The sequence below is a fragment of the Anomaloglossus baeobatrachus genome, chromosome 10 (assembly GCF_048569485.1).
Source record: "Anomaloglossus baeobatrachus isolate aAnoBae1 chromosome 10, aAnoBae1.hap1, whole genome shotgun sequence".
NCBI classification, from domain to species: domain Eukaryota; kingdom Metazoa; phylum Chordata; class Amphibia; order Anura; family Aromobatidae; genus Anomaloglossus; species Anomaloglossus baeobatrachus.
Window position 1 is genome coordinate 173,922,828 of NC_134362.1, and position 25,851 is coordinate 173,948,678.

The following is a 25,851-nucleotide window of genomic DNA, read 5'->3' on the forward strand; positions in this document are numbered from 1 at the left end:
AGGTGGCTGATAGAGGAGAACAGATCAACAAATCATGTTCTCCAGTGATTTTATTTTTTTAATTTTAGGTGGAAATGCTCTTTAAGCCGTGCCAATGATAGCGGCAGATTTACCCTGTCAGTAGGAACATCTCCATGTCCGTGAGCTCCTGCTCCTCATGTTTCTGGCAGGTGAAGCCTTTACGTAATGCTCTTGACTCTTCGCACCGTGATACTATTTTGGAGAGGTCATTTTGGGATCGAGTTAAAGTGCTAAGTACGTCAGGGAAGGCAGGAGAGTTGGGATAGGATAGAATAACAGACTGGAGGTTAAAGAAGCGGCACTGAAAAATATAGCCACATACTACGTTTACAAGCTGTGCTCCCAGCTGACCCGGAGTATCACCTTCCCCAGGGGTGAGAATGGTCGAGGACCATCTATACCATCTGCCGTGACCTTCCATGAGACACAGAATTAACCTCTTCAGACTTGTAGGGTCCACAAGATTATGACCCTTTGTGGAATCCACTTTCTGATTTCAACACTTTGCATTATTGTTCCCTCTTTGGTGCAGTTTTAAAGTGACGGTACCATGGCATGTAGGATATGTAGCCTTTTTTCAGCCCCTTATATCATTTTATATTGTTGTTGCGGGCGGGGGACAGACCACGGCACGGGGGCTGCTCGAGACACTCGGATCCGGGGTCGTGGCTGTGGCTCGAGTGGCAACCGGACCCGGGCGCTAGTACCTGTCCGTCGCCCGCAAGTGAAAAGGGGGGTTATTTACAGGGGAGGGAGAGTTTGTCAGTGATGCCACCTGTGGGTTGCGGTGATTGTTGGTGACACCGCCGCTGCCTTGGTATGGGGTGCCCAGGGATGATGGAGCGGGGCAGCAGGATGGTATCCCCTCCACGGGTAGGGAAGGTGTTGTCCCGGGGACCAGATGTCAGTGAAGCAGAGTGATCAAGCACAGTCTGCGGTGACAGACCGGATGATGCCGGTGTACTCACTTTTTTGAATAAAGTCACACAGAGTCCAGATAGTAAACCAACTGCCGGTAACCAGTAGTCTCTGGAGGGTTGTGCTCGGGTCCCGCACACCGGTGAACAAAACAGGGGCCCTTCCTCCTGCACTTTAGTTTGGTGTCTTGTGTGTTGACTAGTCCACATGAAACGGGGAAAGTCCACTCCCGGTGTCTTTGCTGTGGGAGCTGTCGCCCGCGAGATCTGACCCTTGGGATTTTAGCAGGCACTTGCAGACGCCCTATCCCCCGCGTTTGGCTTCCGTCTCGCTCTATCTGGGCTGCTAGTGGGCAAGACTTGGAATCTTGTCCCCGGCTGGCTAATTGACAAAGTGCTTGAAGCTGTCCTCGCCCTAAGGTCCAGGTCCCCCGACTGTGCATGGTCTCCGGATCGGATTCCCGCTGTCGGCACCGACGGGCTACAACCCTGCCCCGGTCCAGTTAAGGTCTTCCGCCACCGGATATCCATCACCTGTGGCCCTGCTCTGCCGTCTGCCACCAATTCAGCTCAAGTATTCCAGTAGTTGCTACAACCCCCGACTACCACTTCACTCCTCTCAGTTCCACTGTCTCCCTTAGACTCTCTGGTTTCCTCCCCTTGACACCTCAGAACACCTAGGTGGGTGTCACCATCTGCCTGGGCCCGCCCACTGGTGTGTCCCTATTGTCCTGGGGGGGTGACTAGGCTTTTGAGGCTGGTGTATGTGTGACGCCCTTGACACCCAGGTGTCACAGGTCACTACACTCACCGCATACACCCCCACCCCAGTAAGGTACCACCAGTCAACCAAAAGACCTGATTGTCTCCCTCAGAGTCAGACAGGCACACCAGGTGGGCGGAGTCAGGAAAACACTAGGGAGTTCAAGTTTAGAGTTTGAGGAGAGAGGAGCTCAGTTTCGTGTGAGGCCTGGGTTGGAGCCTAGGACCCCAGATCAGTCAGGCAGGCAGACGGTAGTGGCTGCCTGCAGGAGACCGGGAATACGACCAGCGGAACCGTAAGGGACCGGGACAGGGTAGTGGCCCGCCGGAACCGAACTGGGGAGCTAACTGGATACCGGAGCACCAGGCAGGGTACTCAGACCCCGACTAGGCTATAAGCCACCACCATAGTCAAATCAACTGATTGCAGTCTGGACCTCAGGGGTTCATTCCCACCTAAGTCCCGATTGAAGGCAACAGCCCAACCTGTCCGGATAGTAGCCACCGCCAGAGGCCAGAGATCCAAGGACCAGCGTCTGCGGGCAAACGAGCTCCTACGACACATACACACCGGGGAGCGGGCTACCAGTGCCCAGGCACGGTAGCCAAAATCACATAAAGGTGCAGGAGAAAGGCGGAGATTACCAACCTATCTGGAGAAACTACAGCCGGCTGCGGGCCCCGTTCGTCACCCCGTTTGGATTACCAGTGACTCTGTGTGGTTTAATCGTGAGTACACCAGTGCCATCAGGCACCGCATCGCGCCGCAACCCTGCCCCTGCACCCCGGCCTTCACCACCGGGCCCCGGGACTAACATCCCCTACCCACGGAGGGTTCAACACCTAGCTGTGCCCCTACAGCGCTCCCGGGATTCCACGTACCTTTACCGCAGCGGTGGTGTCCACCATCACCACAACCCATGGGTGGCGTCACGAACTTTCCCCAAAAAACAACCACCCCCACAACCCCTGCGTGCACCGCCACTACTCCCTTCCAGAGCGACGTGACCCCTGGGTCCGGAGGCGCTCGAGCCACCGACACACGCGAGCCCGGACCCGAGCGGCTCGGCGGCGCAGCCGAGGCCACGGGGCGGTACACATCGACTCTTCTGGCGTCACGAACAGGATCGAACCAGTCCACTTACCAGTGGAAGTGCGCCTTGAAGTCCTAGTCAGCGGTGTCCCGCTGAAAAATCTGAAGATCCGCCATGTTTGGCGCGAAAGTTTCCCGCTCGAGTCGTCTTCCCCGAGCAGTGAAGGCGCGAAAGTGAAGCCCAGCCCCCAAAGAGAGAAGTGCTTTAGAAAAACCAAGGGGGGGGAGCGGGTGAAGAATGGCGGCATGTAACTAGCGCTGCGGAGTGCAGGGTTGCCAGGACGAAACACGTTCCTGGACACCAACGTGGCAGGATGTGTCGGGAGATCCAGGCCCAAGTCCACTTCATGCTTGCGAAGTGGACGTTGGAGATGAAGGGCCTGGCCACAACCGTTTGGGCATCCAGAGTGGAGGTGGTCTCAGAGGAGCGGGTAAGCGACCCACACCCCTATGTCCCCGAGGGATTGGTCGATACGGCTGAGGGGCCCGGCCTACTGCCGTTCACCACGCTACCTCCCTCACTGCCCATGCCCACGGCCAATGCCCCGACCGACCCGCTGCCCCAGTCCATGGCAGCGGAGCCCGTACTACCTACGGGGGGGACCCAGTTACTGGGCCCTCAGGCCTTACCGTCACCATCGCTCAAGCACCGCCGACGGCATCCCATCCGGCCCCGAGCATGGCCGCAACGGAAGCGACCCTCGCCCAGAAGTCCAGACACCCGGCCTCGGCTGAAGCATGGCGGGGACGCAACTGCCAAGCGGCAGAGCAGGACACATCACAGCGGGGTCCCTCATTACCGAAGGTGCCGGTCGTATCCGGCACAGAGGGACTCCAGCTGGGCCCACGGCAGTATGAGAGGCCGGTCGTAGCCGGCGCTGTGGGCACCCAAGTGGTCCTGGCTCCTGGGCAGGAGAGCGGATGTGCATGCCCGCGTTTATTCTGAAGAGAGTTGAAAAACAACCACCCCCACAACCCCTGCGTGCACCGCCACTACTCCCTTCCAGAGCGACGTGACCCCCGGGTCCGGAGGCGCTCGAGCCACCGACACACGCGAGCCCGGACCCGAGCAGCTCGGCGGTCGCAGCCGAGGCCGCGGGCGGTACATATGTACCTGTGTGGGGTTGTGTTGGAAGGCCAGGGAGGAGGGAATCCTGCACCTTGAAGAGGGGTGCAGTCATCTGTGACACCCTGATTTTGTCAGGGTGTCACATTGTCCGCAGGCGATGATCTATGCACATGGAGCCATAATCAAAAAGTAATTGTAGCGCCCTTGAACCACTCAGGGCACTATAGGGAATTGCATCCTCACAGGGATGCAGGATCTACACCCTGGGACCTGGAACACCAGTGCCAGCAACACCAACACACACCAAAATCCTAGTTACCACTCGCAACCAGGGGGCACTGCCTAATCAGACAAGGGGATGGCCACCTAGAGGGTGGAGTCAGACCAGAGGGACTAGACAACCTGGTGGGAGAGGACTGCAGTCAGTCAGTCTAGTCAGTCTAGAGAGAACAGTGGTGCACAGTGAAGTGCACGGACGTGCCTGAGAGCTGAGTCGTGTAACGGTGACCTGGGGGCACAGGAGAGTGGTCGCCAGGGTGGGTACACCCGAGTATCGCTGGGACCAGAGCACGCACGGGGCACAGGGCCCTAGGTCAGGCGACAGTTTTACACAGCCTGTCAAATACCTGCACAGTGAGGGGACCTGCACGAACCTCACTGACCCATAAATCCTGGGGCATCAGCAGTAAAGTAAGGATCAGGGCTCGGACACATACCTCCCTACAGGGTCCACACTGCTCGCCGTACGGAGGAGACTGGCACCGCAAAGGGACAGTCAGGCCCCAAACGCTCCACGCTACGGGAACCCAACCACACTGAGTGCCGGGGACAGAGCAACCGAGTCATCAACTGGCACTGGAAGTACAGGGACCTGAACCAGCCATCAAAGGGTCCGGAATGAGTACAGATTGTTGTTTACAATCCACGGTGTGGCCTCCCTTATTGAATCATCACACATCTCCCAGGCTCAGCCCTACCTGCAGAGGGCCTTCCACCACAGCTGCCATTATCACCAGCCCTGGGAGTCACCACTTCAGCAGTGGCGGTTCCACACTATTAACCGCAACCCGCAGGTGGCGTCACACAAATTACTTTATTCTCCCCTGTAAATACTCCCAATTAAAAAGCATCCAGGCCACGGGACCGGGCAATGGCCACCACAAAAGTGACATTCCCCAGCGATACACTACCCGGGACAGAGTACCCCATAACCCTGGATGACACATAATCATGGCCCATCTTGAGTTATGTACTTGATGAGGCCTATTACTTACTTCTTTTTTGGGGGGAGGGTGGGGTGAAAATTACCAAACGCTCATTTGACCAACAGCTATTCCTTTTAACCCACCAATTAGATACCTTGGTCATCTGCACTTTCTTCTTAATGGTATGGAAGGAGTAAACAACAAAGGATGGGGCATGTCCAAAATCAACATGCTTAATCATTTTTTTTCCTGCAACATAGAACGAACCGACATCAACCATTTATTGCACAACTTATGGTTAAGTGGTCTCACCAAAATTCAGGTTTGGCCGACCTAGTCTAATATTAATGGTCACCTAATATATCATGAGCCTTTAGGCTCTACCCTTGCCCAAATGTTTAATCCACCAATGTGTCATTTTCCAAAAGTCATACTGAGAACGTAGCAAGGAACTGTGATCGAGCTCCTGCTTAACAAATGGTAATTTAGTATAGGAGCAGCGAGCAGGGTTAGTGGATCCACTGGATCACAGGGGAACTGGGCTTACCCTTTAGTGGGAGGGTCTTTACTAATCGCCTGCTGTGAGGTGGGCGCCAGGTACCACTCTCAGGGCAGTGACCGGGACCCCCAGGGCAGGTACGGACACTAGTACGGCACAGGTATAGGCAAGTACAGTCAGGATGACTGAGGCAAACAGGTAAAGACAGATATGGTAGGCACGGCAGGGACAAAGAGGTATGGGAAGGCAGGTAAAGGTGACAGACACAGGGATAATGGGATAGGAGCTCGGGACCTGACAACTAACTAGCCAGAAAACTGGTATACTGACTAACTGAAGGTATTGTACAGGCACCTCCCCTATTGGGATGGTGCCTTAAATAAATAATACCTCTCAGCCATAGGCTCAAAGGCATTACCTGGAAATAGAGTGCCGGCCCTGTAAGAGGAGGGCCAGTGCACGCACTACTAGGCGCGTTCCTGGGGAGTCTGTGCAGTGTGCACAGGTACCAGAGGAAGAGGGAGGCAGATGAGCATATGGGCAGCTGCAGAGCTGTGGGAGAGAACGCAACCTGGCAGCGGCAGTGAGTAAGTTGGCGTCTTTGCAAGGATACCGGTGCTACACAGATTACTGACAGTGCCTTACAGAGAATCTGTCAGCAGGTTTTTGCTATGTAATCTGATGTAGGGACAGACTCTGAATCCTGCGATTTGCCATTTAGTTCACTGGGTGCAACATTTGTGATAGGATAACGGTTTTCTCTGCAGCAGATCTCTGAATGCAGTGCTGTGTATAGCCACACCCACACCATTGATTAGCAGCTTTCTCTGCATTCTGTATAGTGACAGAAATTTGCTAATCAGTTCTGGAGGCAGGGTTGAATCAGGAAGCACAAGACACCTAGTGCTGTACTGATAATCTCCTGCTGATAAAACACAGTCCAGTAAGTGACACATCACTGGAATCAGAGTCTCAGCCCCTACATCATGCTGCTCTCAGATTACATAGCAAGAAACCTAGTCGTGGAGCCAGGAGCCATCCCAACTCAACAAGAAACACCATAAAATGATGTTCTGACCATAGAAACCATAAATGTCTAGTACGTAGTGGTCTCACCTATGAGAAGATTCAGGTCAATCTACACAGATAGCGGTTCTCTCTTTCTTCTTCCATACTCTGCTATTATGATTGACACGATGTGGGGTCAACTATGAGACATTCATGTCTTCTCCTCTATGTATCTTAAGTTCCTATGGTCATAATGCCCCTTTTATATATTTAAAGTAGTATATTCAAGCTTTATTTTGGATAAAGGGAAGATATTTTATATGACTCTGTTGTGGGAGTTGCCAGGAGGATGGGTGAATAGTGTGCGTCACTCCGTAAAAGTTGGAGGATGGGAGATCCAGCCAAGATATTTTTTCGTCTGGCGCAAGGAACTTGGTGTTCTCTTCTCTTTTTATATTTTGTCGAAGAAATAATCTGAGACTTTGGTTTCACGGCACAGAACACAATTGCACTGTCCTTGAGGATATTTTTATAGAACAGAGTAGTCAGGTCATCTCATTTTTCTAGGGTAAACACATACAAAGTGGCTACTGAGTCTCCAAAATCCAATCCCGTTTATTAACATTGTCACCTGACGTTGAACCCTCTCCAATTTCATTACCTTTTTCTGTCTCAAACGTCAAGATACAAAATTACATTCAAGGTGGTTTTCATTTGAGGTCCCAATATCATACCATTGTCCAACACTAGTACAGCCTTCTCATTTCAGCTCAGATGACCACCATGCTTGGTATCTGCTCCTACAGAACAATACACATTGACGAATGACTGGTCAATGATGGACATATTGGGTCTCATCTATCAATTTTCGGTAAAAAATGGAGAAACACTAATCAAAGACTCATGGTTAGAGATGGAGATGACCACAGTATAAATATTGGCCAGGTAGACGTTATAGTGAGAATACGGTTTACTGAGGTCATCAGGGACGTAAGTGGTGGATATTGCTTGGGAAGGATATCTGTTTGGTATTCCTCAGGGAAGCAGGTAAATCAATACTGTTTAGGGATGTAGCGAGAAGGGAGGCATTTGATATTGGTGAAGGTCATATGTGGGACAAGGTAATTTGGTTTTCTTAGCAGAATTTGGTTCTCTGATATTTGTGCTTACTTATGACTGATCTGAAACCAGTTCCTAATGGAGTGATACACTTAACCTTTACTAAACCAATGGATTAAAATGAAGTCCATCTATTTCTCTCTATCCAATATGAGAGTACCATCTATCTTCTCCAAATAGGCATGTGTTCTTTAGGCAAGGATCAAAATTCATTGTATCCTTTATATGGTATAAGGAAAGGCTTTTCATCAAGCCTCTAGTCAGTGTTTAGGAGGAAAGTATGAGTCAATGCCATCCTATGGTATAGTGTCCAGTCCTTGGTCATGGCGTTGAGATGCCAAGGATCCTCTTGATGGTCCTCCTGTATAAATCAGTGTCATACAATGTTTGGCTCTGTCACTGTGGCTACAGACTTTGTTCACACTGCAGAGTCTGACAAGCAACTTGAGGCTTCTGGATTGTTCAGCCAGAGCCGGACATGGGCTGGTTCAGATTCACTGGCCTTCAACTCTGCAGGACTTAATTCTTGCCGACTGGTGAGCAGGACCTAAGTGCTTAGGTTGCTGTCACTTCCCTTTTTAAGGCACTGCCTCCTTCAGTTTTTCCTCCAGTGATCTCGGTCTTGGTGCTTTTTCTGTGTATGGTGATCCATGCTGCGCTTCTGAAAGTTGTGAACTTTCCCCTGTTGTGCGTTATTTCCCCCCCTTTTACGTTGCCTCACAGTACACATATTGTCTCTCCTTTGTGTTTTGAGTGCTGTGTGTACGTGTTTCCGTTCTCCCTTGTCTGTGTCATTTTGTGGGGTTTTGTCTTTGTGTTTTTCGGCCCACCCCGAGGGTGTGGGAGAGGGGGAGTAGGATCAGGGTCCGGACAGGAGTTAGGGTCACACTGGGGGCTCGAACCTTGTTACCATCAAACCTACCTTCAAGATTAGGGACAGCACAGGGTTACAAGTCTTAGGGCCAGCCTAGGGGCCCCGTCCTTTCTCAATTTACTTCATGACAATCAGTTCTGCATCTATTGATCCAGTAGACTGAAGTGCACTGTTTTTGTGACCTATGGACTCAACAAGAGAGGATTAGAATTGTATTATAGATAGTCTAGTGTCATTATAGCCAAGGATTCTCTTGTTACCTTGAGCCACAAATCTCAGGATGTCTAGAGCCAAGAGAAAAGGTAAGGTTCGAACCATCTGCCCATGCCTGTACTCTCTCAAGGTGCAACAGATTGTTATGATTCTTCATAAGGACCCAAGTAGAACTGTCAAAGACTGTAAATGGGACATAGGAATGTCAAACCTGATTGTTCCTTGGCCAATAATCATTGGAAACCCGCCTTGTCCTTGGTTCTTGCCTTGTCCTTTCCAATAGTGAATCCTGATAATATGTAAATAACACATGTTTCTATTAAAAATGACCATAGAACTGGACATCATAGATGAATGTTTTCATGTATAAGCCAAAATGGGAAATCTGTGTCCATATTTTCCCTTGATTCTTTCATGACCGCAAGATGTTGACTAAATGGAATGATAAAGTGTAAGCTTGACTTTGCCTACCATTCAACTTCTCTTGGCTGCAGTCTTGCATTTAGTAGAGCAGGGATTCTAAACTCCAGTCCTCAGGACCCACCAACAGATCATGTTTTCAGGTTTCCCCTCAATATTAGACAGGGAATAACTCCATAACCTGTGCAACATTAAGGAAAACCTGAAAACCTGATTGAGGAAAACCTGAAAACATGATCTGTTGGTGGGTCTTGAGGACTGGAGTTGAGAGACACTGTAGTAGAGAATGAAACCCCTATACTGGCAATTGTTTAGGGTTTAACCCCATGAATAATTATAATTTATGATATCAGCAGGTTTTGTTTCCAAATATTGAAGTTCTTTTTCTTTTCCTCATTTGCAGGTGAAGTAAAGTCGGTGAGCTTCGGTGAGCTCGCCCATTCTGCTCCTCCCGTGACTTCAGACCCTCCTCATTTTAGACTTTCCCGCAGAGGACTGCTGTTGATCTACTTTCCAAGTGGACATGCAGAATCATGAACCTCGTCATTGTAAATACCATTGAGACTGGTGGGACTTTTGGTTGCATGCTTTTCTTAGGATCTTTCTAATGCTTTCTAATGACGACCACCCTATGTATGAAGTGCTTCTGGTCAATCATTACTCTCGATATGCAACAGGTTTGGTCCTTCACCTTTCAGGGCCAATGACTATTCCGGTGGATTCTGTCTTGAGAAATGGATAGAACTTCACTACGTTGTTCCAAAATGTCCTCAGGTGACCATGTGGCGTAAAGCTTAACATGACGTAAACTCAAAAAGCTTCTGACTGTAGGATATTTCCATATACACAAGTAACCCTCAGGATCTTTTCTTTACATTGCTGGTACCTCCTTCAGTCTACAAATCACAACCTCTCCCAGGATTTCCACCCAAGACGCGGAAAATCACCTTCCCGAACTAACTTCTACGGTTCATCTTTTATACTTTTCCAATGGATCAAAAAGACGACGGTTGATGAATGACGGCAAAACGTCACAATGACTACGCTCAACGGTGAAAAGCAATGAAGCATCATTCTTTGTATATACTTCTGTACAAATATTATCATTGTATATAAATGTAAAAGTTAAACAGCTTCCCTGCTGGGGGAGATTGACAAGTGTAATGAAGCCCCCCCCAGGGCAAGGAAGAGGGGGCCACGCATGGTGGAGATGTCCGTGCTGGTCCTAACGTATCCATCTGTGATGATAGGGGAAATCCTTATACAGTTTAATGTATAGATCTCAGCTCTCACCAGCATTTCATTGACTTCCATTGATCATTAATGTATAAAATGATATAATTTAGTATAGTTTCTTTAACCGATACCCTATCCACCATGTACATTAGATGCACAAGAACATGTATACACTTCGTGCTGCCATAGTCTATTGCCCCAGATTAGTACCCTGCATGTTTATTCTACTCGGGCCAATACCCTACCCCATGTTTTTGATTGGGTAAATATGGCTGGTAGACCTAAAAAAATGAATACGGGGAAAGGTTCAGCTGCCCAAAAACCAGTGCAGCTCCTAGGCATGTGCCTCCATAGGATTATATGATAGATTCAGCCCTATAGGGGCAAAATATTTAGTCTATTATTAGAGTATTACATCAGGTAACACATGTCAGTACCACCGTTCCATTGTCCCATTGAGAAATCGATAGCGAGGAGGGGGCAGGTATGAAATTCGGTTTTTGAACCCAATCCCGGTTACAAGTGCTCCGGTTTCATGTCTCTCCTCTCGTCTGACTTATAAGAATAAGTATTTTGTCTGTCTTTACTTTATTAGTCTTACCTTTCTTATTAATTTCCGTTAGACGCCAGTCGGAAAGAAACAAATCAATAAAAACACTTAAAAAGACTAATGTGATATTGAGTTGACTCTTACAGGAAAAAAATATGTAGGTGTAAATGGCCTAACATGGCATAGGCTATAATTCTAGAAATATGGAGTTGACAAGGGGCTTAAATTTATTCGAAAGGGGGGTTGTTTAAGCATCAATTGGATTGTCTGTTCGGTGGGGCTCCAATGGCAAGAAATAGGAATGTGCCAAGCCACTTCATCGGACTGACCATGGCACCTACGAAGAAGGTCACATAGAGCCAACAGCTCAGCTGCCAGTTGTTTGGCAACCATTGGACCCCCTACTGCGAAAAAATTAAAGAATAAAGCTTAAAAAGTGATTAAAAAGAGTTTATCTGCAGTAAATGACTATTCAAACCAAGGAAGGGCGTTAGGTGCACCCTTGGCATGACCGGACAAATCTATCTCCGTGAAGACAGAGCTGGAAATCTAAGGCCACCCATACACATTTGACTAACGATGGCCAACAGTCTAAAGTATATGAGGAGCATGATTGAAGGGGGAGTTAAGAATCCGGCATGTCCAATTTCGGGCTGTCGATCCTTTCGTTCTCCCTGAGAAAAGCTACCACCACCAGACAGACCTGGAAATGTAAACCGACCCATACACAATAGACTAACGATGGCCACACCAATGGCCAACCGTCTAAAGTGTCTAAGTATTCGGCATGTCCAATTTCGAGTTGCCGATCCTTTCGTGCTCCCTGAAAAAAGCCACCACCACTAAACAGAGCTGGAAATCTAAAACCACCCATACGCAATAGACTAACGATGGCCAAACTCATGGACAACAGTCTAAAGTGTCTGAAGAGCGTGATTGAAGGGGGCGTTAAGGATCCAGCATGTCCAATTTCGGGCTGCTGATCCTTCCATTCTCCCTGAGAAAAGCCAACACCAACAGACAGAGTTGGAAATCTAAAACCACCTATACACAATTAGACTAATGATGGCCAAACCCATGGCCAACAGTCTATAGTGTCTGAAGAGTGTGATTGAAGGGGTGTTAAGGATCCCGCATGTCCAATTTCAGGCTGCCGATCCTTTCGTTCTCCCTGAGAAAAACCACCACCACCACCAGACAGAGCTGGAAATCTAAAACCACCCATACACAATAGACTAACGATGGCCAAACCCATGGACAACAGTCTAAAGTGTCTGAAGAGCGTGATTGAAGGGGGCGTTAAGGATCCAGCATGTCCAATTTCGGCTGCTGATCCTTCCATTCTCCCTGAGAAAAGCCAACACCAACAGACAGAGCCAGAAATCTAAAACTAACCATATACAATTAGACTAATGCTGGATTGCCAATTCTTTCCTTTTCCCACCTACCGGAGATGTCTGGCGGCGTCTGTCATCAACGAGTGCTCTTCAGGATTCTCATTGATTTTGCAAGCATAAGAATTTGCTTACTATTTTCTCATAACACTGCACTCAAAAATTCATCAAAAATGCACTGTGTGCACACAGCCTTATATAGGAGAGATGGGCACTCAAATGAACAATCGGCAAACAGTCCTCTATATGGGGGCTTAAAGGGAATCTGTCAGCAGGTTTTTGCTGTCTCATCTGAAAGCAGCATAATGTAGGCAAAGAGATCCTGAATCCAACGATGTATCGCTTAGATTACTGAAATCAGAATTTCTAGATTTAGCCATGTAGCAAAGCTGAGAGAGTTGTCCCACCCACACCAGTCTCTCTATAGAGATTAGCCAATGACAGTGAGCTGCCAATCAGAGGATGGGTGCGAGCCGAAGTGCCATTGTAGTCTGAGCAATAAGAAGTCCTGCTGCTTAAGCAAACTTAGCAAAAAAGCAACAGATTCGACCTTGACAATACATGCATCCCTGTATTCTCTGTGTTAACCCTTACAGCATGCTGGTTTTAGCTTACATAGCAGAAACCTGCTGATAGATTTTCTTAAAGAAGAGGGTGCACTGAACTGTATGGTCACACCAAGGGTGCACTGAGCGCCAGTGCATGGTTTGAACAGTCATCTTGTGCTGACAGACTCCCTGTAATTGGAACCTGTCATCAGTTTTGACCTTGCAGAGATAAACAAAAGACCTTCTTTAGGCAAGTAATTCACCTATCAATCCCGCTTTTGCGCTGTCAAAACTTCTGACATGTTTTATTTTCTATATAAATATGATCTGATCCGCCAATTTACCAAACCAGGAAATATAATTGATCAAAGAGTAACTAAAATCTCATTATTTGTTTTTACAATTTTCACCAGCAAGGAAAGTTATGAAATTTTGCTAATCCCTTTATTATAGGATTTCTCTACCTTCCTGTAAAAAAAACAAAGCAAACCTCACATTCCCTCAGTCTGTTTTGCTGACTTTAACTGTACTGATATCAGCATGCACTCACTTGGAGTACAGATGATGGCAGTGATGGGTCAGCTCCTGTCTCCTCTTCTCAGTGTTGAGCATGCTCATTTGGAGTACAGATGATGGCAGTGATGGGTCAGCTCCTGTCTTCTCCTCTGAGTGCTGAGCATGCTCATTTGGAGTACAGATGATGACAGTGATGGGTCAGCCCCTGTCTCTTCCTCTCAGTGTTGAGCATGCTAATTTGGAGTACAACTGATGGCAGTGATGGGTCAGCTCCTGTCTCCTCCTCTGTCTGAGTGTTTAGCATGCTCATTTGGAGTACTGATGATGGCATTGATGGGTTAGTGCATATCTCCTCCTCTAAGTACTGAGCATGCTCATTTGATGTACAGATGATGGCAGTGATGGGTCAGATCTTGTCTCATCCTCTCAGTCTTGAACATGCTCATTTGGAGTACAGATGATGGCATTAATGAGTCAGTAGCTATCTCATGCCCCTTGTGGACTACTTATCAGAACAGTCTCCTGTAGCAGCTTATCCCCGGAGTTAGTAACACAGAAAGTAAGCTGACCTATCACTGCCAGCATCTCTGCTCCAAACAAGCATGCTCAACACTGAGAAGAGACAGGAGCTGATCCATCACTGCCATCATCTGTACTCTAAATGAAAGTTAGGAAGAGACAGGAGATGACCCATCACAGACATCATCTGTTCTCCAAATGAAAATTCTCAACACTGAGAGGAAGAAACAGGAGCTGACCCATCAATGTCATCAGCTGTACTCCAAATGAGAATTCTCAACACTGAGAGGAAGAGACAGGAGCTGACCCATCACTGCCATCATCTGTACTCCAAATGAGAATTCCCAACACTGAGAAGAAGAGACAGGAGCTGATCCATCACTGCTATCAGCTGTACTCCAAATGAGAATTCTCAACACTGAGAGGAAGTGACAGGAGCTGATCCATCACTGCCATCAGCTGTACTCCAAATGAGTTTATTATGATATCAATATAGTTGAAAGCAGGCAATTAGAAAGGGAAAAAAACAGAATTTGGAAGCCACTTACCATCAATTTTCTTTATAGGAAAGAAGATAAATCCCTTAATAAAGTGATTTGCAAAGTTTAAAAAAAAATAAAAATAAATAAAATTATAAAAAAAACCACTTTTTAAATTACTGTTCTCCTAAATTCACCAAAATCTAATCTTAAATCTGGCGAAAAGTGAATTTCCCAATGCATCCGAATGGTCTTTTTCCTAATAAAGGGGAAGAATAGATAAGCGCACGGTCCATTCAAGATATTGGCACTACGAAATCTCAGAATATTCTGATAGAAACACATGAGGGGAAACGATAATTAGATTGTTATGACTTACATCATGGGGTTCTGGAGGAACGAGTGAGAACAGTGCCTGACGCAGCGTGTACTGGACGTCCCAGTGTTTTCCTATGTCCCTGGCATGAAGTTAAATTGTCCGATCCAATAGATTGGAACGTTGTGTGTAATAAATTCTGAGCATGTCATGTCGCTTTAAAATATATGCAATGTATACAAATCAATGATTACCTGAGCATAACATGTAGAACGGAAAACTATACTTATACTCTGTGTTCCTATATATAGAGGTTGTTAGGACCTCCAATACTAGGTACCCTAGAAGCATTAGGTGGGGTTTAACAATTCGTAGAAAAGTGCAATATTTTCAATGACAACTGACGTGGAGTGGTGGGGACGGAGCACCAAACGTCATAAATACGGGATAATTAAAAAAAAATTAAATTATTAAAATATGGGGAAAAAGTAGTTTCTGCCACCACTACATATGCTTCAATGGAACTTGACAGGGATGGAATGTAGAATTTGGAATGTTGGATTTTTTCCAAAATTAAGGGAACACTACAGGCAAAAAACCTCAAACTGTACACTTAGTGCTGATTAAAGTTTTCCTGTGTATCAGACATCTGCCGGGAAACCTTTAATTGCTCCTTCTGTCTCTTTCGATTATTGCTGCCATCTTTTTACCTGTATAGTTCTGCTCGATGGATAAAATTGGGACTGGATTAAGCTCCTGGTCCCTGATCTAAAGCCTGGACACACTCTGGCCAATCAAAATATAGAATTTGTGTCGAGGCTCCAAAAAAAACAAGTTGAAGTCTCTCTCAGCCAGCAGGTTTTTGCTATGTAATGTAAGAGCAGCATAATATAGGGGAAGAGATGCTGATTCCAGTGATGCATCACTTACTGGACTGGTATTTACAGTTTTGATAGAATCCCTGTTTTCTCTCAGTGGTCAGAATTGTGAGCTGAGAATAACCCCGCCCACACCCCTGATTGGCCAATTCCTGTGTACAAGCTGCCAATCGGTGGTGGGGGTGTGGTTACACGGGACTGTCTGACATGTGACAGCGAGTCCTGCTGATTAAACACTGATTATATTAAAATTACAACAAGCTGCTGAGCAAGTTACACATCCTCGAAATCAGGGACTCTGCCTCTATATTATGCTGCTTTTAGATTACATAGCAAAAACCTCCTGATAGATTCCCTTTAAAGGAGTTCTCTACCCAATATCACAAGTATTTTCTCTTACAAAATAATCTGAGATAGGGAAATTTGTTGTTTTTTTCCCAAAATTCAATCCCAAATTCATTACCAATTTCAGTTTCTGCTATAAACTTGAAAAATAGTGGCCAATCACCATTTTTCTTGCTTTTTTTGAGGGCCAGGAAAAGGTGAAAAACAAAAATGTCTATACCGGTGCTAAGCTCAACCCTCACCTTTCCAGTTGCCGGAGCTCCATGCCAGTCCACCACTCGATCCCTCTGGTCTTCATCTCTCAGTGCCGAGTAGGCCTTTTTGGTCACTTTTGAACATGATTCATGTTTGACGGCAGTGAAAAGCGCCCCATGTTCAGTAGATTTTGGTGTGCACTCAATGAATGAGTCAAGATGCTAGTCAACGGGTGATGTATCACCACTTGTCAGTACATGAAACTTCACTGCACACTCTTGTTCCAATTTTGCAAAAGAAAAAGGTTTTACTAATGAGTATAGAAAGTCAATCACTGTCGCTCATTTGACTCATTTTCTATACTCACCAATGAAAATTTTTTTCTTTTGAAAAATTGGGACAAAAGCAACATATGAACATGAAATCTAATCGGAGCTGGAAGAGCTGAAGATCTTTCCAAAGGGCGTGCCGGACGGTCAGCTTTATTGGCAGGACAGGCAAGCATCAACATAGAAATATATATATATTTATTTATTTTTTATTTATTTTAAACCCTTAGTTATTGCTTTTGGTCTTCAATGATCACACAGGACAAAAAAAAACTTTTTGAGGGGGTACAATGAATTAGAATTGTAATCCAATCAGTTGGCCAAAACACATTTTGGGAGATTTTCTCATATCTGTTAATGTCATATTGCTTAAGATATATTGTTGATATTGGATAGACAACCCATTGAGTCCAGAATAAGTCTTCTTGATGGCACTTTACCTAACAGTTGGGGGGAAAAAGGTACTGGTCAGTCAAAGGCTTCCTCAACTTGATCAGGGCAAGAGCCATTCTTGTCGTCAAAAGTGATGGAACGGTTATTAAAGGCTTTCAAGAGCATTAGTCTCTTGACTTCACACCTCTTATATATAGACTTGGTTGGCTAAAAGTGGTCGATTTGGTGGGTTAACGGTTTTGACTAAACTCCATAATCACCATTAATTAAAAGTTGACAAAATTTATCCAACTCTATGGAAAAAAAAGGGAAACCATGATGTCAACTCAAGACTCAATGAGTCAACTCTTTTTACGATCTAGTCTTCCAGTCCAACTCACGTCCAATAATTTGGCAATAATATTCAGAATCTAGAATGTTCAGAAGTTATGTGTGTCCAAACTTCTTCTCTTACAGACCTCACTTACAGATGATACTTTACGAGACACGAGTGGAGCATCTTTTTTTGGCCCTGATCGACCTCTCACGTCTTCCTTATTATAAGATATCACTGACCGGCTATGTTTATGTAATATATTATTTATTAATGGATACAATGATCTCTGTGTCTGGCACAAGGAAATGGATTATGCTTATGTTAACATGAGTTAAAATATAATTACTAATTTATCATTTATTTATTAAATTTTGTCTAGCAAAGTTCCACTTGCTCCATAAATACGTTTATTAATATCACTCGTCTTGTCTTTGTTTTTCTCGGGTCTTCTTGTGCATGATTATTATCCTACAGTACATGTGTCTCGATCACCTTGTCCTGAAAAACACATTTCTTCTCATATAACTCAACTTAAATTTCTTTTTTGGCTCCGAAGAACATTCAGAAAAATAAATGACCATCAGTTACCACTGTCGTAAGAACAGTCTTCTCCAACGACCTAAGTGGACTCTAGGATTCATTTTTGAATGTCCATCACAACCTGTGGTTTTTTGAACCCCATAATGTAATTTACCCAAAATGTCAGATATCTAGTACATTTTTTAGAGAACCACGATATATTATCCTTTAAAATGAGTCATAAAGGCTCCTCTCCCAAACAAGGAGACAACCAGTGTTGTAAATAGCACATTAGAATTGGGGGCTTCTTGCACATATTACATTGAGGCACAAGAGCCTGAAGTCATCTCTCTAGGCCCCAAGATAAAATCTGTAAGAAGCCACCACTTACCATGTGCCATTTGCCATTCTGGAGACTTCTCATGTAGCAGGGGGGCTTTTATAACTTCGAGATAACAGATGGCTAATACATGGAGAAGATGGATATGGCACAAGGGCCTTTAGGCCATTGAGAAAGCGGATGGGTAAAACAGGGGTAAGATTAGTAAAACAGAGGAATTTTTAGGTCCTTGAGACAACAGATGGGTTAGTTATGGGAAAGATGGACAAGACACAGGGGCCTTAAGGCCCTTGAGATAACGGGTAAGATTGGTATGAAAGAGGGGCCTTTAGGCCCTTAAATCAACAGATGGTTAAGACGAGGGCAAGATGAGATGAGTAAGACAGAGGGGCCTTTAGGTCCTTGAAACAAAAAATGGGTAAGACGGATTGGTAAGACAGTGGAATCTTTAGGTCCTTGAGACAACAGTTGGGTAAAACGGGTAAAATTTGTAAAACAGAGGAATCTTTAGGTCCTTGAGACAACAAATGAGTTAGTTATGGGTAAAATGGATGACACAGGGACCTCCCTTGAGGTAACGGGTTAAATTGGTATGAAAGAGGGGCCTTTAGGCCCTTGAGTCAACAGGTGGTTAAGACGAGGGCAAGATGAGTAGATGAGTAAGACAGAGGGGCCGTTAGCTCCTTGAAACAACAAATGGGTAAGATAGATTGGTAAGACAGAGGGATCTTTAGGTCCTTGAGACAACAGATGGGTAAGACAGGGGTACGATTGGTAAGACAAAGAGATCTTTAGGTCCTTGAGACAATGGTTGGGTAAAACATAGGCAAGATGGGTAAGACAGAGGGGCCTTTAAAATTTGAAAGAATCCACCACTTACCATGTGCAATTTATAATTGTGCTGTCTTCTCATATAACAGAGGGGGTCTTTATATCCTCGGGATAACAAATAGGTAAGACATGGGTAAGATGTATAAGACACGGGGGCCTTTAGACCCTTAGGGTAATAGATAGGTAAGACATGGGTAAGATTGGTAAAAAAGAAGGGCCTTTGGGCCCTTGAGCCAAAAGATAGTTAAGATGTGGGCAAGACGAGAAGATGAGTAAGACAGAGGGGCCTTTAGGTCCTTGAAACAACAAATGAGTAAGACAGATTGGTAAGACAGGGAGATCTTTAGGTCCTTGAGACAACAGATGGGTAAGACATGGGCAAGATGGGTAAGACAGAGGAGCCTTTAAAATCTGAAAGAAGCCACCACTTACCAAGTGACATTTATAATATTGGTGTCTTCTCATGTAACCGAGGGTCCATTAGGTCTTTGAGTCAACAGATGGGTAAAACATGGGCAAGATAGATAAGACACAAGGGCTTTTAGCCCCTTGAGATATCTACGTTACCATTCTATATCTTATCTGTGACCACATGGATTTTTCCAGACTTTATGTCATGAATTCAAAGGGCAGCAGCAATCCAAAATGTTGTGGAGTAGAGATCTTTAGAGATAATATGAATGTTTCTATCCAGTTCCTTTTAAGATCCTATGTTGTGAAGGACAATTTTTTTGATACTGTTCTTATCTGACTCTTTGACAATATGTTTTGGTTGTCCCTTCAACTCCAAATTTGTCGCTATTACTGGTCAATAACAAAATAGTTCGTTAATGGAGAGACAACACATTCTAGACATTGCAGATGTCATGCAGTGACTACTGGGGTTCTGCCAGGTATCTGGGAACCCACAACAAGTGCCGCAACACAGAGAGTACACGTTACAATGGTGGGCCCTGGCGTCAGGGAAAGGGGAACAGGGTCACCTCCTAAACTCACCTGAGACACATCCCTGAACTCAGTAACATCCCTATATGGGTTCTTTCACCCCGTCACCGATTGCATGCCTATCCCTGTCTTTCCCTGGAGTCAGCCCTGTATAGTGCGCAGGGCAAAAAAACCACTAGTCCCACTCTAGGTTAAAGACACAGAGAGGATTAGACAGACAGGGGTAAAATAAACAACAATCATACAAAGCACTCCAAACAACAAGAGGTAATAATAAGTAACGGACCAGAGGGGAAAAACCAAAGAGGACTAAGGGAGGGAAAACAACACAAAAACACAACTTTCACTCAGCAAATGTTCTCTGAATGGCTTCCTGGTCCTCAGGTCACAGATTCCCTCAAGAGACAAGTAAAGCATAAACTATCACTGGCAATTACCTGAGCTAGGAGGGAAGTCTTTATAGCAGAGCTAATTAGCAATAGAGAACAGCTGGCTATTGCTTTCATTCAGTGTTCAGGAGACAGGAGGATCTACTTAAGCCTAGCAGCGCTGGATAAAGGAGAATCAGCACAGCCCGCAGTATTAACCTGAGCAAGTGTGTATGAAGCCCTGCGTTGTGATCTCTTAGCGTACTGATGTTATTTATTTATTATTATTTTTATGCTAATTTACTAGTTACCTCTATTTCTGTGCATGTTACAATGTACAGCGTTACTTTTTCATGTAATGAATATTTCCTTTGAATTAGACCCGCACACCTCCGAAGATTGCTGTTATTATTGATTTTGCACATTTGTTAACGGTTTTACACCTTCGCAGCGAAAACGCGGTATTTAAAAATTGCTTTCGCTGTGTTTCAATCATATCTGCAAACAAATTGATCTATAAATCATATCTGGAATAGGAATGAGCCAATGAATCAAACATGAAAATAAAAGTGACAGGCAAATCAAATCTTTTTAAAAAAATGGAGACGGCAATGTGTCATATTAGATACTTCTATTAATCAAGCTATAGTCATATAGTCACAGAGATTGCCATTGCCATCACAGTGCTAAAAGGCGAGCTTTAGAAGTGGTTTACACCTTTCGGAGCCATCATTTTTTTTTTATTTACTTAAACACGTGTTTTTTAGGCTAAACATCATTTTTGCTTTTGGGTTCTTTAAAAATGTTGTACGTTTGCCTTCTACAATCTCTGTGTTGCTGGCTGCAGAATGGGTTAATGGAGAATGCATCTGTGAGATCATTTTGATATTCTTAAAGTCTTAAGATAGAGTTTGTAAATCTTTAATCTGTCTTCTTCTGAGCTCCTCTCAGTTAATGTGTGACTACAGACCACACCAAAGTTGAATGTATCACATCAAAGTTGAATGCGGAAGGAAAAAAATAGCCTCTGGAATTCAGAGCCCCAACACGTCAGATTGTTTCCCACTTTTGGAAAAACCTGAAAACCCATCTATTCAGGAATGTTTACAGCGTACAATGACCCTGCTGCCACCTCACTAACATTGGAGCTGCCACGTCTCCACTAGCAGAGTTATCGCCTCACCACCATCAGAGTTGCCACCTCACCACCACAGGAACTGTCGCCTCACTGCTACCAGAGCTATCACCTCACCACTACTGGAGCTGCCACCTCACCACCACCGGAGCTGTCCCCTCACCGCTACCAGAGCTGTCACCTCATCACCACCGGAGCCCCTGCCTCACTACAACCAGAGCTGCCTCCTGACCCCTACTAGAGCTGCTGCCTCACCACCACTGTTGCCTTATCACCACCACCATAGCTGCCTCCTCATCGTCACCGGAGCTGTCACCCCACCACCACCACAGCTGTCATATAACCACCAATGAAGCTGTTGCCTCACCACCACCAGAGTTGCCACTTCACCACTACTAGACCTGCTTCCTCATCACCACTGGAGCTGCAACCTCACCACCACCGTATCTGCTACCTCACTACCACTGGAGCTTCCACCTCACCACCACTGGAGATGTCACCTCACCATGACTGGAGGTGTCACTTCACTACGACTGGAGCCGCTGCTTCACCACCAGTGGAACTGCCACCTTACCACCACTGAAACTGTCACCTCACCACATCCAGAGCTGTCTCCTCACCACCAACATAGCTGCCACCTCACCACCACCAAGCTGTCACTTCACCACCACCAGAGTTGTCACCTCACCAACACCAGAGCTGCTTCCTCATCACCACTAGAGCTGTCACCTCCAGTGCTACCACAGCACCACCACTGGAGCTGTTGCCTCACCACAAACATAGCTGCTCCTGGAGCTGTCACCTCACCCCCACCAGAGCTGTTGCCTCATCACCACCAGAGCTGCCACCTCACCACCACCAGAGCTATCACCTCACCACCACCGGAGCTGTTGTAACCCTGCAACATATTGTCTCCTCCCCATTATCCTGTTACACATAAGCCCAGAAGGGCAGGGCCCTCTCTCCTCTATACCAGTCTGTCATTGTTAGTTTGTTCTCTGTAAACTATGTATTTGTATTTTCTGTGTAATCCTTTTTATGTTCCGCACCATGGAATCAGTGACTTCTATAAAAAAGATAATACTTCAAATTTCCTTTCGTTTTGTACAGGAGAGAAGGAAAATCATCAAATCAGCCAATGCATTGGGTTTTTGAAGAACACAAGTGTCTCTAACAAATATCTCAATAAAGTGTGCCTTTGTTCTGTATGGGGAGAGGAGAGTAAACCATGGCCAGTCTCCAGGAAAAACACAAAAAATCTCCACTGGCCGATCCTACTCTCCATTGTCATCAACTATATATGGCTGACCGGTTCTACCAAAGTTGTCGGCATCAGTCCACTGATTATCAGATTTTCTGGATTGTATAGACATCATATTAAAGGAAATTCACTGTAGAATACTGAGGTTGTTGGAGGGTTAATGCTGCATTACGCAGGAGTTCTATTCTAAGATGAACATCCTAGGGCTTCGACTCATTACAACAGTATTAGTCACATGTCGGGTCGCATGAAGGTCAAAATACTCCCCGAAATTCTGAGTAAATGCTGAGATAATAGATAAGAGTTGACATGTGGTAAAAAATCTAAGCCTTGTTTTTCTTGAGTTAAACTTGTCAGTCTGTGGCTGGCAGCAGAGCCAACACTCGGGAAGAAGAGGAGGACGAATGCATGTGCATGTCTAAATTATACTCCCTCAATCTCCAGAAAGTTACCAAAACAAGAACCCCCTCGCCTGCTGCGGGGAGTGGACCTGAGGAATTTCCTTAATACTTCCTTAGTTCTTGGTTGTAAACTATGTGTATGTATATATATATATATATATATATATATATATATATATATATTATTATTATTATTATTTATTATTATAGCGCCATTTATTCCATGGCGCTTTACAAGTGAAAGAGGGTATACGTACAACAATCATTAACAGTACAAAACAGACTGGTATAGGAGGAGAGAGGACCCTGCCCGCGAGGGCTGACAGTCTGCATATGTATGCGGTATATATATGTAATAGAGATGAGCGGATAACTTTGAGTGAGATTGAAATCTGCTCAAATTTTTCAAAAATTCCCATTCGGCAAAGTACAGATTTTTTGTAATTCGTTACTGTGTGGATTTTGCAAAATGTTGGCCGTTGACCACCTTTTTTGTGAACCAAACTGGACCATCAAAAAGTTACAACAAAAAATCATTATAGTCACCTTACGGCTCACCTCTTCGGCCCTCTTTTCCCTCACTGTCACCTGTCCAGTCCTTTTCTCATCTTCTGATCTCCGCCCGTTCGCCTTGGAATCTTCGGACATCTCTAGAATCTCATGAGGCCTGGAGGTTTCTACTCATGCTCAGGAAGATCATGCCATTGTATACTGTGTCCAAATGTATGTTTATATACCTTTAAAGTGTTTTATTGTAGACTTTCCTACTCTGATCTCTAGGATGTTTTAGTATATAAAGTATAACGCCCAGGCCAGCGTCCTAGCATGCTCTTCCCCCCCTCCCCCGGCAAGGACACCAGCATTCTCACCTGTTTGGGTGTCCTGATGCGGGGCTCCTTGTGGCGCCCTGGACAAGCCAGGACGTCACAGGTACTGCAACAACACACCCTACACCCCGGTTAGGAACATCAAGGTCAGACACAAATCCTTGTTGCCTCCCTCCAGGGGCTGATGTCCACACCAGGTGGGGCGGAGCCAGGCGGTTGGCTCCACCCACCGAGGAGTTCACAGTCCTGGAGGCGGGAAAAGTAAGACAGATCAGTTTGAGGAGTTGTAGAGTGAGGAAGTAGGAGTGGAGGAACTGACTGACCGTGTCCGGGTACGTGGCCCGGGCACCTGACAGCAAGGTTGGTAGACGGTGGTGACCGTCTGCAGGAGAGGCCGATTGACGCATAACCGTGAGGACCGGGGACGGGCGGTGGCCCGCCGGAACCGAACCGGGGAGCGAAGAGAAGCCAGCACCATCCGGCAGGGCCTACGGACCCCGACCAGGCTAGGAGTCGCCGTAAAACCGGTCAAATCCATCAGCGACGGGAACCTCCGTGGTTTCCCAGCAGTAAAGACCCGACTGAAGGCAACCGTCCAAACCGTGAGGGAGATAAAGCTACCGCCAGAGCTAGAGCTCCCAGGGCCAGAGCCTGCGGGCAAAGGAAGGGCTCCCTTAGCCAACATACCGCTGGGGAGCGGTCTATCAGTGGGAAGCCATTGGGGCCGAGAACAGAACACCGGTGCAGGGAGAGACAGTTACCGCCAACCTACCGGGAGTGACCGCCGCAGCTGTCTGTGGGACTCGTCCATCCAGCCGTTTGTTTTACCAGAGACTCCGTGTGCGTTACTGGCTGAGTGAGTACCGCCGTGCCATCTGGCACTGCGCTGCCCCGCGACCCTGCATCTGGCCCAGCCCCGCAACCCACCTTCCGACCTCCACCACCGGGCCCCGGGACCACCAAAACCCCCCTACCCACGGAGGGGAGAAAACATCTCAGCTGCTCCCTGTCAACGCTCCCGGGATCCCCGTAGAGAGCAGCGGTGGTGTCCCAACCTCACCACAAACCGTGGGTGGCATCACGGACAATACCCCTAAACCAAACCACCCCTTTCACTCACGGGCGAGGAGCGCCACTCGAGTCCCCGGGATCCAGCCCACCGCTCGAGCCACCGACCGAGCGAGCAGCAGCAGCAGCCGGACCCAAGCAGTGAGTGAGCGCAGCGTCCCCTCCCCGCCCGCGACACTCCTCTCTCTGTCTCATGCTCCATAGAGTATTTGTGCACCATGCAGAGCTCCAGTCTCTGCCCGTAGGGTGCGCCCATGGTCACACCCCTTTTCTTAAAGGGCCAGTGCCCTTTTACCTGAAAGTGCTTCCAGGTCAGCTGGGAAGCTGTAGTTATTTAAGGCACCATAGCCCTATGCTAGGTGCCTGGGCAATGAGTTTAGTCATTTCTAGTTGTCAGGTCCCCTAGCCCTGCGCTGCTGTTCCGCTGTACTAGACATACTGCTTATACTTCTCTGTATTGCAGAGTGCTGCCTCCACTACCTGCTGCTTATTCGAGTCTCCACATCGGCTGCCTACCACGATACCCATTGCCACGAAGTATCGTCACCAGCTGCTGCCATCCATCCGTCCATCCCGGACGGATCCGCTACTCCAGCTGCTGTCATCCATCATGTACCCGTCCATCCATCCATCCCGGACAGAACCTCTACCCCAGCTGCTGTGCAACTCTATACCAGAGACTGTTGCTCCCATACCCCTGGAGCCAGACAACGCAACACCAGCCTTCCAGAGTGGCATGCAGATTCTACCTGCAGTGTAATACTTCCACCATCAGGAGCTCTGGTGAAAACCAGGTTCGGGTCCATAGTCAAGCCCCTCTGGGTTCTCTGTGGGTCCACTAAAATCCCTGCTCGCTTGATAAGCCTAACTGTTGTGAATGTTAGTTATGTTTTGGCTGCTGGGAGGCTCCCTCTGGTGGCCAGGAATGGTTTGGACTTTGAC

General features: G+C 46.5%; 1 protein-coding gene across 1 annotated transcript in view; it reads left to right on the forward strand.

Annotated features, from left to right (window-relative positions):
* MAF (MAF bZIP transcription factor) overlaps window positions 1-17,630 on the forward strand; it is a 98,762-nt gene extending 81,132 nt beyond the window's left edge. Inside the window, exon 3 of the mRNA XM_075325854.1 lies at window positions 9,604-17,630. The gene's annotated coding sequence lies outside the window, so the exon portion shown is untranslated. The remainder of the gene's footprint in view (window positions 1-9,603) is intronic.
* Window positions 17,631-25,851: the final 8,221 nt, after the last annotated feature.